The sequence below is a fragment of the Notechis scutatus genome, chromosome 4, assembly GCF_049901735.1.
Source record: "Notechis scutatus isolate UNSWTSFEM ecotype Mainland chromosome 4, rNotScu1.2, whole genome shotgun sequence".
In the NCBI taxonomy this organism is placed as follows: domain Eukaryota; kingdom Metazoa; phylum Chordata; class Lepidosauria; order Squamata; family Elapidae; genus Notechis; species Notechis scutatus.
The window spans coordinates 74,847,964-74,863,845 of record NC_142012.1 but is presented as its reverse complement, the minus strand read 5'-3'; positions in this window follow the sequence as shown (position 1 = coordinate 74,863,845).

The window sequence follows — 15,882 nt, the reverse complement described above, 5'->3', positions numbered from 1 at the left end:
TGACATGACTGAATTGATAACATCTTTATCATCATCATCATCCCCACATACATTCATCCATTAGAATGGTAACTTTGGGGCACCAAGATAAACAGCAGGAAACCAAATGGTCCTTTCTGGTTCTGGAGCATATTTCCAATTTGATACCAGGAAGAAGACATTTCAGTTATGAGAACAAATGTTGCTACCCATTTTCAGAATTAAAAGGTTAGGCTGAAGATGAAGGACAATGAAAGGATGTAATATTGCAATTAACCTTCTGAGCAAGCTGTCACCAATCTATCAACTTGAATATTGCAATAACAAATAGAATGCAATATTATTTTAGTAATGATTAGATGTTTTTATCAAATTGAATGATCATAACGTGCCTAAGCTCTTGGTAGCTTTTAAAGCCACCAAGTGCCTCTTGTCCAAATCTTGGACTTTCTGAAGAAACTGCTGTATTATTTTCTTTATTCACTACAACAAACACATGAAACAAATAAGACAAAATGAGAAATCAGTTCAAGCCTTCTGATACGGATTTTTTTTAAAGAACATTTTGGTTTAGTTTTAGTGTCATGTAATTTATTATCACAATACTTGATGTCTATGGAGATTCTCAATCATCCAGATCATGGTTGTCCCAGAGGAGCTTTTTTTAAAAAAAACACACAACTGTTTTGTCTTTGAAAATGTTTCACTTCTCCTCTAAGAAGCTCCTTCAGTTCCTCCTCCTCTTCTTCCTCTTCCTCCTCCTCCTCCCTTTCCAAAATAGCATTGTCCCTAGCTGTGGTTGTTTTCCCTTTTGGCTTCTATTTGTTCAGTTTATCATCAAATCTATTTGGAAATGATGTAAAAATCTTCCTTGTTTGCTGTTGTAGGTTTTTTAATTATTATTATTGGAGAGTTTTATTTATTCTCATAAATGCCATTTCTGAGTGTTTTCACTTTTGATGCTACATCCCTCAAAAAAAGATGAGCTGATGGATCAATGAGACTGTCAGCTTTTGCTGAATAACACCTGCTGAAACCCCGATAATCTCAGACTGACTAATAAACTGATGCTGTGCAATGTTGGTCCTTTACAAACCCTTTTTAAAAGGGACTGCATAGGTAAAAAGACCTTTTGTAATCTGAAAAATCAAATGTGGTTGAAGGCTGTCAATAGACAGTGTCCAAACAGGTGAGTGGGACGAAAATGCAACAGAGCAAATGATAAAGATAACTTTTTCTGATTGGCATGGTGAGGTGTCAAAAAAAGTCAAGGGCAGCCATGGCTTTGTTGGGGCTTTGATTGCACAGTTACAATTGCCACCTTGATTTTTTTTTCATCCCATCTGTAGACACTCCTGAATAGCCTCTCTTGGAAATGCTCCCATAGCAAAGGTGGGTATTCAGCAGGTTCTGACCAGTTCTGGAGAACCAGTAGCAGAAAATTTGAGTAGTTGAGTAATGCCACCACTGCTCCATAGCCTTCATTTCTGGGATTGAGCTATCTTCTTTGGAAGCCCAGTTGACAAACTATGATTAAAATATCCCTAGGGGCATTGCTAACAGGAATGGATGCAGGGGTAAGCAACCCAGTGTCCTGTGTGAAAGACCAATGAAGATTCAATTAAATTGATTTGTTGCTATGTAGCAGTCGTGGGATTCAAAAAAATTTACTACCGGTTCTGTGGGTGTGGCTTGGTGGACATGGCAGGTGAAGGATAGTGTAAAATATCCAGTCAGAGATGGTACTTGCCAGTTCTCTGAACTACTCAAAATTTCCATTGGTTCTCCAGAACTGATCAGAACCTGCTGAATATCATCTTTGCTATGCAGGGTATATTCTCAAATAATGGTTAGCACTTGATTAGAGTTAGATAAGGGTCAATGGTATTCAAGGGAAATTGGACTTAGTTCCTTTGTGGCTATGTAGGGATTCTAGGCTGATTCCTCTTTTGACTCCATCCCCAGGTTCTGGCACTCCAAGGAAAAGAACCATTGAAAAATGGGGCTTCAGAGCAGCCACAATGAGCAAAGGAGAAGGGGAAAGAATAAAAGGAAGATTAACCGAAAGATGTACGCAATTAGAGTGACATTCTATTTGTTCTTACATAGTTACAAAATTTACAGCCCATCACTTCAGTGTCTTTTTAACAGCCCAGAAACAAGGAAACAATTGAATTAAAATGTTTGTAACACTGAATGAAAAATGGTCATTCAATAAACACCTCCTGCCATCCCCCAAAATCCATTAAAACTCTGAGAAGACAGGCAGAAATAGAATCAGAAACGGCTGGCAATCCCACCTGAACTGAGGCTGGAACAAACAGAGCTGAAGGCCAGAGACAGTTCTCTCTCAGCAAAAAAGGAATGGCAAAAAATGCTGTTCTTGGTTGAACAGATGCAGCATCGCAAGAGAGGAAATCTCTCTCTCTCTCTCTCTCTCTCTCTTTTTTTAGGTAAAGGTTCCGCTCGCACACATGTGCTAGTCGTTTCCAGCTCTAGGGGGTGGTGCTCATCTCCATTACAAAGCCAAAGGGACTGTCCAAAGATGTCTCCGTGGTCACATGGTCGGCATGACTAATACTGTTACCTTCCCACCAAAGTGGTCCCTATTTTTCTACTTGCATTTTTTACATGCTTTCGAACTGCTGGGTTGGCAGAAGCTGGGACAAGTAACAGGAGCTCACTCCGTTATGTGGCACTAGGGATTTGAACCACCGAATTGCTGATCTTTCTGATTGATAAGCTCAGTGTCTTAGCCACTGAGCCACTGCGTTCCCCCCCCCCTTTTTTTCTACTTACTTATTTTTATCACTGGGGAAAGTGTAAAAATTGACCTGATTTGGCTCTCTTAGAAAAGCGAAGGTTCACTGCAGTTCTTCAGGTCTAGAGGCTGAAGGTGGCCTTGGATCATTAGTGTTGAATCTTTCTGTGACTCTTTAAAGTAACTGCCTCTTTTTCACGATCAGCTGGTTGTCTGCAATGCCAGTGTAACCCTGAAAGAAAGAGATTCTGATGACAGCAGTAGGATGGACTTATAATTAAGGACACTTATTGGCTGTAATGGTATGGCTTTCTTTGACAGTCCTTTCATTCAGTTTTAATGTGTTTTTGCAAGCTGCCCATGTTAAGTATGGAGAATAAGGGAGACCAGATATCTGACCAGTGACTTCAACTCTTTAATAAAGTGATAGACATAACAGAGCAATGCTATGGGCAGCAGTAACCCTTTTATAGGGTTAGCTGTTGCCTTATTAACCAATGAAATGTGCAACAGGTTCCCACTACTGACCAATAAGGACAGTCCCAAAAGTGGCCAATCAGGGACTGGTTCTGGCCCAATCCCAAGTTGTTGTATAAGGACCAATCAAGTGTGCAGGTTTTCAACCCCTAATTTGCATTTAGGTTATACACTTTTATTGATTCACAACACCCCTCCCCCTTGGGTTCCGTTTGAGGGGAGCTGTGATAAAATCCTCAAGATAGGCAGGCCATTTGGTCTGCCTGGATGATTTCCGAGGCTCCACTGAGTTTTGTCCAATGTCCGGTTCCGGTGGAGCGTTTGGATGAGCATTGTTGAGTTCTATTTTGCTGCACGGCGATTCCGTGCTGCATTCACTGAGGTTGTTTCTGCTACTGTGTGTTTCTTCGGGGTTTTGCAGTTCGTTTTCCCCCGTATTAAAGTTCCCTGAAGACATCAACTCCCTCCCCGCTTCACGTTCCGGTGCTTCGCTGGGCTGTAGGGCTCCCGTTGACCTGCTATTAGTCGTATCAAAGTCAATTCCCTCGATACTCCCTCCCCCTTGAGTTGGTGAACTGGGGAAGTCATGGCCGCTGGGTGGTAATCTCGATCGGAGTTGGTCTATGTGGCGTTTCCACACCCTCCCATCGTCTGTTAGCAGGCGGTAAGATCTAGGCCCAGTGAGGTGGGTAACAGTTGCGGGTATCCATAACGGGTCGCCGGAAAAGTTTTTTGCAAAGATTAAATCGCCTACCTTAAATTCCCGGCATTTGCTGCTGGAGCCGAAAGGTTTTTCTGGTGCGAAAGCGGGGTGGAGCCGGTCAAGGTGCGATCGTATTTTCCGCCCCATAAGAAGTTCAGCGGGTGTTTTGTTGGTTACGCTGTGGGGCGTGATGTGCTGCAATAAGAGGATTCGATTGATTTTCTCGTCAATGTTGCCAAATTCCATTTTATGCAGGGTCTTTTTCACAAATTGTACCATGCGTTCTGCACGTCCATTTGCCGCAGGGTGCACGGGCGAGGTCAGCGCATGGCGGATGCCCCGATCAGCCAGATATTGTTCAAAGGGCAATGCAGTGAACTGTGGGCCATTGTCCGAGACCAATACGTCCGGAAACCCGTGCGTCGCAAATAGTCTGTTTAATTTATTAATAACTGAGTCGGTTGTAGTAGTGTGCATTCGATGAATCTCGAGCCAGTTAGAATAGGCGTCGACAGTAATCAGGAAAGTGTGGCCTTTGGTAGGCCCCGCAAAGTCAATATGAATACGGGACCACGGTCCCCTCGGCGTTTTCCATTCTGTTGGGCTTGCTTTCGGTGGGGCGTTGCTGACGTCCTGGCAACGTTGGCACGTAGCGACCCAGGCCTCGATTCTTTTTTTACTCTGAGGCCTGCATTTTGGAATCTTCGTAAAACCTCTCTGAGTCGTTTTTCTAGGATGTCTTTGTTAGGTGCGGCGATGAGTACATCGTCGAAATATGGGACAACGCCTTTTATCCCTTGTAACAACCTTTCCATTAAACTCTGGAAGATTCCAGGGGTGACGCTTACCCTGAATTGGAGCCGGTTGCATTTAAATGCGCCCCTATGAGTTACGATCGTTTGCGCCTCGGCTGTGGTTGGGTCTACAGGTAATTGTTGATACGCCTGGGCTAAATCTAGTTTGGCGAAAACTTTCCCGCCGCCCAGGGAATGGAGTAAATGTTGCACTACCGGTACTGGATAAGCACTTTGCTGCAGTGCGTGGTTTAATGTGGCCCGGTAGTCTCCACAAATTCTTAGGGACCCATCAGGCTTGATAGGCGTCACTATCGGGGTTTCCCAACGGGCATGGTCGGTGGGTTCCAGTACGCCCTGCGCTATCAGCTTATCGAGTTGTTCGTCGATTTTAGGCTTTAAGGCGAACGGCACCCGACGCGGCTTAAGGCGGATGGGTGCTATTTTAGGGTTCAAGTTAAACGAGATTGGGGTCCCTTTATACTTGCCTTGTCCGTTCGCGAAAACGTCTTGGAATTCTTGCACGAGTGCTTCCTCCCAATCAACGCTTTCGGCCTTGTGGACTCCGGCTACAGTGATTCCGAGCGGCCGGAACCATTGAAGGCCTAGAAGGCTAGGCCTGTCTCGATCCACGACCGTTAGTGGTAGTGCGACGGTGCGGTCCTTGAATGAGACCTGGAATCTGCGGGACCCGACGACGGGGATTCGGTTGCCCTGATAGTCTTTGAGTATCACCCTTTGAGGGTTAAGGTCTTGGCGGCGAATCGATGGAATAAGCTGTTGGAGCGTTTTCCATGACACCATCGAGAGGGAGGATCCCGAGTCTACCTCCATCACGCAAGGTTTGCTTTCGATAGCGACCTTCACTCGGATTTTCCCGGCATCAAGGGATGTAGCGTGGCCTATGGTGATTGTTTGGTGGGTCTCTTCCCGCTGGGTTTCTTCACGCCTGGTGGAAGTGGTGGATGGTTTATTTCTGTAGGAGTGGTTTAATTTTTCTCGGTGTGTGCTGAAGAATCCTGAAGATTGGCATTCGGCTTGTCGGGGTTTGGTGTTTTGTTTGCTTCTGCAAACCTTTGCGATGTGACCTCGTCTCCCGCAATTTCGGCAGAGCGCGTCGACGAATTTGCAACCGGATCGTGGGTGATTGGACCCACAACCGGCACATGGTCGAGAGGAGTGTTGTGTGGACTGGTCTCGCTCCGTTCGCAGTCGGTTGACCTCTTCCTCATCGCTGTCGGACGGGGATTCTAGGTCTTCGTGGTGAGTTGATACCGGGTGTCTCTCTGTGCGAGGCGAGGTATCAGTGGCGAGTTTACGTAGCGGTACGTTAGTGCGGCGCATTTGAGCTGCCGACTTCTTGGTTGCCTCTGCTGCCGAGGCTTCTTTAAGGGCATCGGTGAGACTGATGTCCCCCTTAGCCATAATTTTACTCTGGATCGTGCCGTCTTCTAGGCCCAGAACCAAACGGTCCCGGAGAGCTTCTTCTAAGTCTGCGAATCCGCAGAGGCCTCCAAGTTTTCGGAGGTCCGTGATATAATCAGCAAGGCTTTCACCTTTCTGTTGGTCCCTCTGGTAATATTCGTGTCTTCGGACTAAGGTTGGCACGGCGGGCGCATAGTGAGCCCGTAGTAAAGGCTCGAGGACGTCCCAGTCCATCTCTTTTACCTCTGCTGGCTTGGCAAGTGACTTTGCCATTTTAAACACGGTCGGGCCGCAGTGGGTTAGAAATATAGCTCTTTTTTTTCCGGCTGTTGCATTTTTCAAATTGTTGGTCTCCAGAAACATCTGGAACCTATCCATGTACGATTCCCAGTCTTCGGTTTCTGGGTCGAATGGAGCGGGTGGTACGACACCGCTGGCCATGTTGCCGTTGATGGTGCGTGTTCGACCACGTGCTCTGTTTGTTGCTCTGTAGATTAGTCAGTTCTTCGGTCTCCGTATCCCACCTTCGTCGCCAGTGTTAAGTATGGAGAATAAGGGAGACCAGACATCTGACCAGTGACTTCAACTCTTTAATAAAGTGATAGACATAACAGAGCAATGCTATGGGCAGCAGTAACCCTTTTATAGGGTTAGCTGTTGCCTTATTAACCAATGAAATGTGCAACAGGTTCCCACTACTGACCAATAAGGACAGTCCCAAAAGTGGCCAATCGGGGACTGGTTCTGGCCCAATCCCAAGTTGTTGTATAAGGACCAATCAAGTGTGCAGGTTTTCAACCCCTAATTTGCATTTAGGTTATTCACTTTTATTGATTCACAACAGCCCAAGGTTCCCGAGAATACAAATATTTTCAAATAAATATGCCAATGAAGTAAAAGACACATTTGGATAAAGGCGCTGCAAACAGGTTGCCCTTGCCCTCCACCTATTTGCTCCAACATCCAAAACTCTGCATAATGCCAGCAAAAAGAGACAACATGTTTTATAACAACAAGACACCCTGACTGCAATTAATGTAGGAGAGAGAGACTTTCTGGAGTTAGCAAAATTGCATGATTAGTCTGTTCAGCTCCCCTTGCCCTTGTTAACCCTCTACGTGCATTTTCACAGCTTTGCAACACATTTGGGGCACTGGTGGGATTCAAAAATTTTTACTACCAGTTCTGAAGGCATGGCTTGGTGGGTGTGGTGTGGCACGGCTTGGTGGGCGTGTCATGGTGGGCATGGCAAGGGAACGATATTGCAAAATCCCCATTCCCTCCCCACTCCTGGGGGAAGGTTACTGCAAAATCCTCATTCCCTCCCCACCCCACTAACCTGCTTTCCAGCTCCGTTCTCCTGTGCAGGGCAACCAAAGAAGACCCAGCCGATCAGCCAGGAGTCAGGCGGCAGAGAATAGATGGGGGCAGGGCCAGTCAGAGGTGGGATTTGCCAGTTCTCCAAACTATTCAAAATCTTCAGAACTGGTCAGAACATGCTGAATACACCTCTGATTTGGGGGAGAGCAGAGGGGGTGATTTTGGGGAATGCCCAGTTTGGAGAAAACAGCCACAATGTATTTTTCTGTTTCTTTTTTTTTCCCCACAGCCATTTGCATAAGGAGGGTGGGACGTTGCATCTTTTTTTTCCCCCAATGAGCATTTCCCACCTGGCTCTCAGTTATGACAGCTTAGCCATTTCCACAGCAACCGGGATCATGACACGAAGCAAAGTAGATGGAGGCAGAATGAATAGGCAAAGCAAGCAATCTCTCTGGAAACCAAACCTCATCTCTTCTTCCCTCTGCGTACATATAAATCTTACAAACTGCCAAACTCGGAGAAGCAAAGCAGCCTCGGCTGAAAAGCAGAATTATCTACTGATGCCAGTTGCAAATCAATAAATACAGACCTTGAGAAAAGTCTGTGAGATAAGGCACACAGAGCAGTCCCAATGCGATGGCCACTCTCTACTGATGTGTACGAAGAGTAAGAGAAGAGTAAGAGGTTTTCTAAGAGGAGGGTAAATTATCAAGTGGTTCAGTTTTACACACATCTCTTTTGAACATCTCTTGTGCTGCCATGATTTCCAAGGATTCTTTGGAATTGGGGATTTGGGTTAAGCTGGAATTTAGGAATTTACTGCCGTTCTACCTAAATTATTTGACCGACAGTATTTGTAACTCATCTGTGCGCACACCATATATAAATATTTCCTTACCGAAAGGAAAAGAAAGCATTGGCAATTAGTGATGAAGTTTCTTTCTTCCCTTGTGTCCTAGTTTCTTTCTAATTTTCTGTAAAAACCTTTTCTTAACTTCCCAACTCTCGTTGTAAAGAAAAAGCCCTGTTTGAAAATTTAAGCTGCGGATTCATGTTTATGCAAAGGACCATGACTTATTAATACATTTCTTTTTAAAATCTAAGCAGTTTGTCGGTTTTAAAAAAGCTTCAGTTAAATATAGTTCTAATTATTTGGTTTATAGCATAACTTACTCTTTATTAATAGAACATCGGCCTAATCTTGACCTTTTGCTAACTTCACAACACATAGCTCTATATTTAATTACATTGTTGAGACAATCCGTTTGGCCTTTTGCTATTACACGACTTATTATACAATCTGATTCATGTCAATTTAGAAATAACTCCTACTGTGTTCAGTGGAGTTAATCCAAGGCAGGTGAATATCGGTTTGCAGCCCTGGTGTTCCTCTATTAATAATTTGTCAAAAGGTTTATAATTGCAGTTTTTAAATTGTGCATTAAAAGATTAAAGATTGACACTTTTATTTAATGTGACTTGCCCGGAGGCTGCTGTTATCAATTTTTACATAATATGAAATTCAAGGGGAATTATTTATTTAGTTATGTAGTTACTGAATAAAAGTCATATGGCCATCCAAATCATGTATTTCAACAGAAACTAATACTGAAACGATGCTACCATCACTTTGGACTTCATTTGTTTTCATTATTATGAATACTTACTCTGTGCTTTACTTAGAGTTACTTAGAGTTACTTAAAGTTTCTCATGAAAGAGATCACATTTCCTGGAACAACTTTAGATGATGAAGAAGCCAGAATAGTCTTTTTTCCAAGTGGTTCCCCTCTAAATCCAATTTAATTGGATTTCAGATTAATCATCTTTAATCTTCAAGCACCTTTGGATTAGGATTATTTTGGACAATATCATTTTTGGAAAGTCTGGCCAGGAGCACAGGGGAAATATAGAATATAATAAAAGTCTTTATTGGCCAAGTGTGATTGGACACACAGGGAATTTGTCTTAGGTGCAAATGCTCTCAGCGTACCTAAAAGAAAAGATACATTCATCAAGAGTCAAGAGTCATCAGGTGCAACACTTAATAATAACCATAGGGTACAATAAGCAATCAAATCATACTAGGAAATAGTCAGTAAAAATTGTAAGGATACAAAGTTACAGTCATACAGTCACAAGTGGGAAGGGATGGCAGGGGTGGGATTCTACCAGTTCGCACCTATTCGCCAGAACCGGTTGTTAACATTCTAAGCAGTTCAGAGAACTGGTTGTTAGAAGAAATTACTGGCCTAATCCTGTAAGGAAGGCAGGAAGGAAACATTCTGGTGTTGCTTACAGAAACTGCCTCTCCGTTAACCCTTATTACATTCTTGGCAGGACTAGACTTCCTGTCTCAGGAACTTCTCTGGAATTTTTTCCCCTCCTTTGCTAGTACTTTGCTTGTGTGGAGTAACCATTCAAAGTCACAATGGCACTGTAAAAAAGTGACTTATGACCATTTTTCACACTTATGACTGTTGCAGCATCCCCACAGTCATGAGAGGCCAGGCGAGGAGATGCATGCCTCGATATGAGTGATATTGAGTTGGCCACGCCCAGCCAATAACATGACCACCAAGCCATGTCCACCCAGTCACATGACCACCAAGCCACACCTACCACCTAAGCCACGCCCACAGAACCGGTTGTTAAAAAATTTGAATCCCACCCCTGGGGGATGGGTGATAAGGAGTGATGAGAAGATTAACAGTAATAGTAGTGCAGACTTTGTAAATAGTTGGACAGTGTTGGGGGAATTAGTTGTTTAGCAGAGTGATGGCATTCGGGGAAAAATGACAAATTACAATATTCCTTAGACATTACTAACAGATTTTGTCTAGTTTCTCATACATTTGAAAGTATTATCACTGTTACCACCACAATCGTCTGTCTTTCTCTCTTTTTCTTTCTCTCTCTTGTGACTCTAGATTATTGTGAGACACAGTCAGAAAAATTTGCTTTGAATAATGAACATGTCCACGCCTTTAGGATCAAGTGTTATAAATAAGATCAAACTGACCTAAAGCTTTGAAGTCTAGCTATGAATAAGAAGTTGTCTGTCCAGCTAATGCCACATTTCCTAGCTTAAAGTCCATGGATAGTTTGGGAGCTGGGTCTATAGATCCCTTTGATCAAGGGTCTTCGAACTTGGCAAGTTTAAGACTTGTGGACTTCAACTCCCAGAATTCCTGAGCTAACAGGACTGGAGGAGGAATTCTGGGAGTTGAAGTCCACAAGTCTTAAAGATGCCTTTGATGAATGTCTAATTCATGTTTTTCTATCTTGAGCATGACTTTGCTACTGTCTGCTGTTGTGGAGAAACCAATCAGAGACTTGGAGAAGGATTGGTAGTTTCCCAACATGGAAACCTGTAGCAGTAAAAGATGCAGTTTACACAATTACTTCTAACATTATGGTGTGGGAGGGAAAGACTAGAATTTTATTTTATTTTATTTTTTCCTTTTATTTTAAAAAATGTATGTGCTGATTCCATGAATGCTCTCATTTATTTTTTATTTATTTTTTGGTCTTGTGCTTCCGTAAAAACATGTCTGGACTGTAGACTCTGAGCTTTGACCAAGTCTATTCCATATTCCTTGTTTGTTTTGACTGCAGTCAAAATAAAAGCGGGAGAGGAGAGACCAACAAGGTGAGATTCCAGCCATCAGGGTGAGCTCACAGGAACATCAATTTCCCACCAGCCATCCCCTCCGCCTTCCTGTTATTTACGAGGCATGGGCGCCATAGCTTGGTTGCTCAGTGTGTTGATAGTTTGCCTGAGGAAATTCATGCTGTTGGTCACCTTCTTTTCTGCCAGAAGCCTCTTGTGAAGCTGAAGAGCTGGAGGCATTTGATAGCCTCACATGTTACTGTGTTGTCAGGCTGGGCTGAACCCTTATAAATCATTCTGATTCATCTTCAGAGTTAGCTTTGTAAGAGAGGGACCTCTGAATTCCAGGGTTGCAGAGGTGGCATCAGCATGCCAGCCTGCTTCTCTTCCCACTGGCCTGGCCCTCAAATTCATTAGAATTTCTACCCCTTTTGATATGATGATGTCTTTTCGTTTTTCTTTAGCTTGCTGCTTCAACTAATCTCCATTTCCACTTCTCACTGAAAATGGCAGATTCCCGCTCTGTTGCAGAGCATAGCATCTCAAACTTTGACTGAAAGGTTCCCCAGATTCCCATTGGATCTTGACTGCTCCTCAGCCCCAACAAATATCAGTCAAAAGAGCTGTTGCTTGGTATGGGAGAAGAAAGGACATCAAGCATTTTTTTTTTTTTTTTGCTTTAAAGATTCAAGCAGTGGACATTTGAGGGAAGAGCACCTTGAAAGAACAATCCTCCAAATTCCCACATATTCTGAACTGCAAGTGACCTACTTAGTAATAGCAATAGCACTTAGACTTATAGATCACTTCACAGTGTGTGATGACCCAAGGGGTGGCACAAAGGCAATCCAGGCAGATAATAAGTAAGAGATCCCTTTATTAGCTCCAATTTTGCCCCCGATGTTCCAGTTATTTTCCAGTCTGGAGAAAAACTCTCCCAGGAACCTGCAACAGCCTTTGACTGCAGATATTCCAATCCAAAATGGTGTAAACAGAAAACTTTAAGCTATAACTCCTGCAAAGCAAGATAAGGTAATAAATTCGGCAGGGCAAGATAAGAAGTTCCAGAAGTGAAATAACACAACAGTAAATCAAACCAGTTGGGAGAATGCCAGGAACTCAGATAACAGCAGCCAACCTTAGATAAACTCAATGTTTGTTCCCGACAAACACCTCTCTCAATTGGTTCTCCTGTAAACTCCCTTCCCAGGTATGCTTTGTGAAGGGAATCAGGGCCCTTTCCTCCTTCATAAGCCATGCAACGCATGTTGCTCTCTTTGCCATTCTTCCCTGCATGCCCTAGGATGAAGAGGGAGTGGGCCTTGGTCTTCCTCTGAACCCCCTCTCCCTTGTTCTATCTCTCTCCTGCTCTGTCTAGACTGACTTTGCCCTTCCCCAGTTTCCTCCACAGCCAATTGGACCACTCTCCTGCTCCCTGATGGCTGTTCATCTTCCTCCTCGGATTCAGACTCCAACGGGGGCATGACACAGTACTTTAAAGCCCCCTCTAAGTGGTTTACAGAGTCAGCCTATGGCCCCCAACAATCTGGGTCCTTGGGAAGGATAGAGGGCTGAGTCAACCTTGGAAAGATACTTGGAAAGATCTGGTGGAAAAAGAACTATGGTAAAGCCTAAAAAAAGAGGTAGATCCTACATTACCCTTATGCTTTCCCTTGCAGGCCTTCTCCTACCATCGGGCTGAGGGTAGGTTTTTAAAATCAAATTTCAACTGTTCATTTTTTCATTATGATGACTGTTAGTCCCATTGTGCACAAAAGCAAGCTAAAATTACCCTAGCTCTTAACAACTGGCAGCAAACGTTGAAAACCTAAGAGAACAGAACTGATAGGATGTTTAAGGAAGATAACCCAAGATGGTTACTCTCCCCTGTGACAGTCTCACTCTCACAGGAAAGAGAACAAGGAAATATTCCACTCACTTAATGTGAAATAATTTGGTGTTAACTTTTATAGCATGATAATATCAATAACACTGATGCTTAAATCATTTTTTAAATAACATGTATTGATTCGAAAGAATTCCAGTAGAAATACAAAGGGAAGGAGGAGGAAGGGAGGGATCATTTTTAACTATTCAACTCTTACATTCCTGACCCCTAACCTACTTTTAACCATCAGTTTGTAAGAAGTCACTACATCGTGACCAGCAACCAACCCTTTCTGAATAAACTTGAGCACTTCTGAACTGTGAGAAAAGCAGGCAGGCAGAGACCAGCACTCCAAATGAGAAATATGAATAACCTTTCCACTCTGGCATTCAGATAGTAATGAGGTTAGAATGAAAATTTGAACTGACTTATCTTTCTCCTTTGTTTCTTGCAGAAGTTTTCTCTTTTAGCTCCAAGTATTTGTTGTTGCTTCCACCACATCAGAAAGTCATATGTATAAATACGACACCTTTCATCTCTTAAAGTGAATTTTAGAGCATATTGACAGGCTCCTGGGATGAATTCCTCTTTTATTACACAAATCAGGTAGCAGTACTGGGCAGAAAGCTTTTCTCAAAATATCTTGCTGTGACAGAATTGGATGTGAGGAAGATGATTTGTCTTCCAAACCAGTTCTGATTATGAGGTTTTTCTTTAGTGAAATGCCCAAGAAATCATCCCAACTTACCTAAGACCATTTCAAGAAAGCTCCATCTTCCACTGAAAAGTTGAGTCATGTTCTACAGGTTGCATGTACAGACTTCTGGGCATGACTTCTGCTCATCAAGGGGAACTTGGGTGCTTTTCTGGGCTTCTCAAGTTGGGTGGTCAAGGTCCTGGACATTTGTGGTCCATGCCTGCTGAGTTGAACTTCCAACTTAGCAGGTCATAAGTTGTAGAAGTCTGCACACACATGTCCCAACATCATGTGATACCCCATCATGTGATGGACAATAGATAATAGACAATCCATTTCCATTGAAGGTGTGTGTTGGGGAATTATATGGAGTCTGTGATGGATTATGAGAATAATGGTATACAGTAGGCCATACTTTGAAGAATGCATGGTCAAACTTGCCTGCATACTTTAGAGAGCAACCACAGACTTAAACAAGAAACTGGAAAAAAAATCCACTTTGACATTAATAGGCATCTAAGCTGAAAATAAAAGTCAAAGGGATAATAAAGATTTCTGGGCATTTAAAAGTTTTTAAAAGCTGGAAAGGAGAAAAAAAACAGAATAGAAGGGCAGGATCTGGAAAAATGGAGGAGACTGCCTGGAATTAAGGAATGGAACTGTAATTAAAAGGAACTTACAGTGAAATTTTAACAAGATTCCTCAAAGATACATTTTAATGGAAACTTGGTAACAAAATAATAGAACCCCCCAGGAAGAGAAAGTGGAAAAAAGAAGCAAGTAGAAATAGCCTTGGATTATTTGGATTACTTGGTGATTTTTGGTTTTTGCATCTAGATGACTTAAATTAACTGGGTGGTTGTTTAAACGTTTTTAAAATGGTATCCCTCTTAGAAGAACTGAAAATGGAACTTAAAAAATGGAAAGAAGATGCACAAGAAAGGAGAAGTTCTTTTGGCTTCATGTTTCAATTCTTAGAAATGGAGATCTGGAACTATGAGAAGCAACAAGAAACGCTTGCAGAACAAGAAGATTGGGACAAAGAAGAAGCCATCTTTAATGATCAAATAATTTTAAGGGGGGGAGAAAAGGGGGAAAGAGAGTGAAAGGTTTAAGATTAGAAAAAACAACCAAAAAGAAGAAGAACAATTTGAAAGATAAGTATAATATTAGAAAGCAACAGAAGAGGGATTACAGATGAGAGAGTTAGAAGTAGAGAGACGAGGGGGTAAAAGGGGAGGGAGAAGAAGAGGGGGAAGAAGGCAAGGAAAATAAGTTGTAAAAGACAGAAACAAGAAATGGAGAAACAGGGAAAAGATATAAGGACTGTAACCATAAGTTTGTTTAGAGATAATGGGTGAAAATTTAATTGTAAAAGGGATTCTGCAAAGGTACATAAGATAGCTTTGTTATATTACAAATAGAAATAACTTTAGAAAATATGATGATGGATAAAATATTTATTGTAATGCAGTGGGATGTTTGTTAATAAATAAATGAATTAAAATGATTGAGAGAATTAAAAGGGAACATTTTTAATTATTAGTAATGATTTATAAAAATATAAGTGAGAAATATGGGGGGGAAAAGAATTAACTATGGAAAGTTTATAAGTGTTCCCAAGGAAGTATGGTATTCAATTGAAAAGAAATGTTAAAGATGTTAAGATTTTAATGCATATTAATGATAGAATTGAATTGGAATGGAATGTGTTTTATATATATATATATATATATATATATATATATATATATATATATATATATATATATATATATATATATATATATATATATATATATATATATATATATATATATATATAATTTTTTTCTTTTTAAGAATATAATGTCTACTTTAAGAATGTACCAAGCAAAATTCGATTGGAAGTTATGTATTATATTGAATGCTATAATCTTAAAGCTATACATTGAAGCTTAAATAAGAGCTTGAATGGATAAAATTAAAGGATATAAAGGTGTTGTGGCTCCGATTCCTGAGCCTGCGTTGTTAGAGGAAGAGGACTCGGAAGATGATGATGAGGAGGAATTGGGAATGCCTTCCTCCCCAGGACCTTCCTCTTCGGCAATGCCTTCCTCCCTGATAATACCTCAGGTTTCAGCAGATAACCAAGAGGGAGGGACAGCCTGAGACTAATCAGGAGGAGGAGGGCATATCGGAGCAGCCTCTGACAGGGAATCAAGTAGACGAAGGTTGGCTTGAT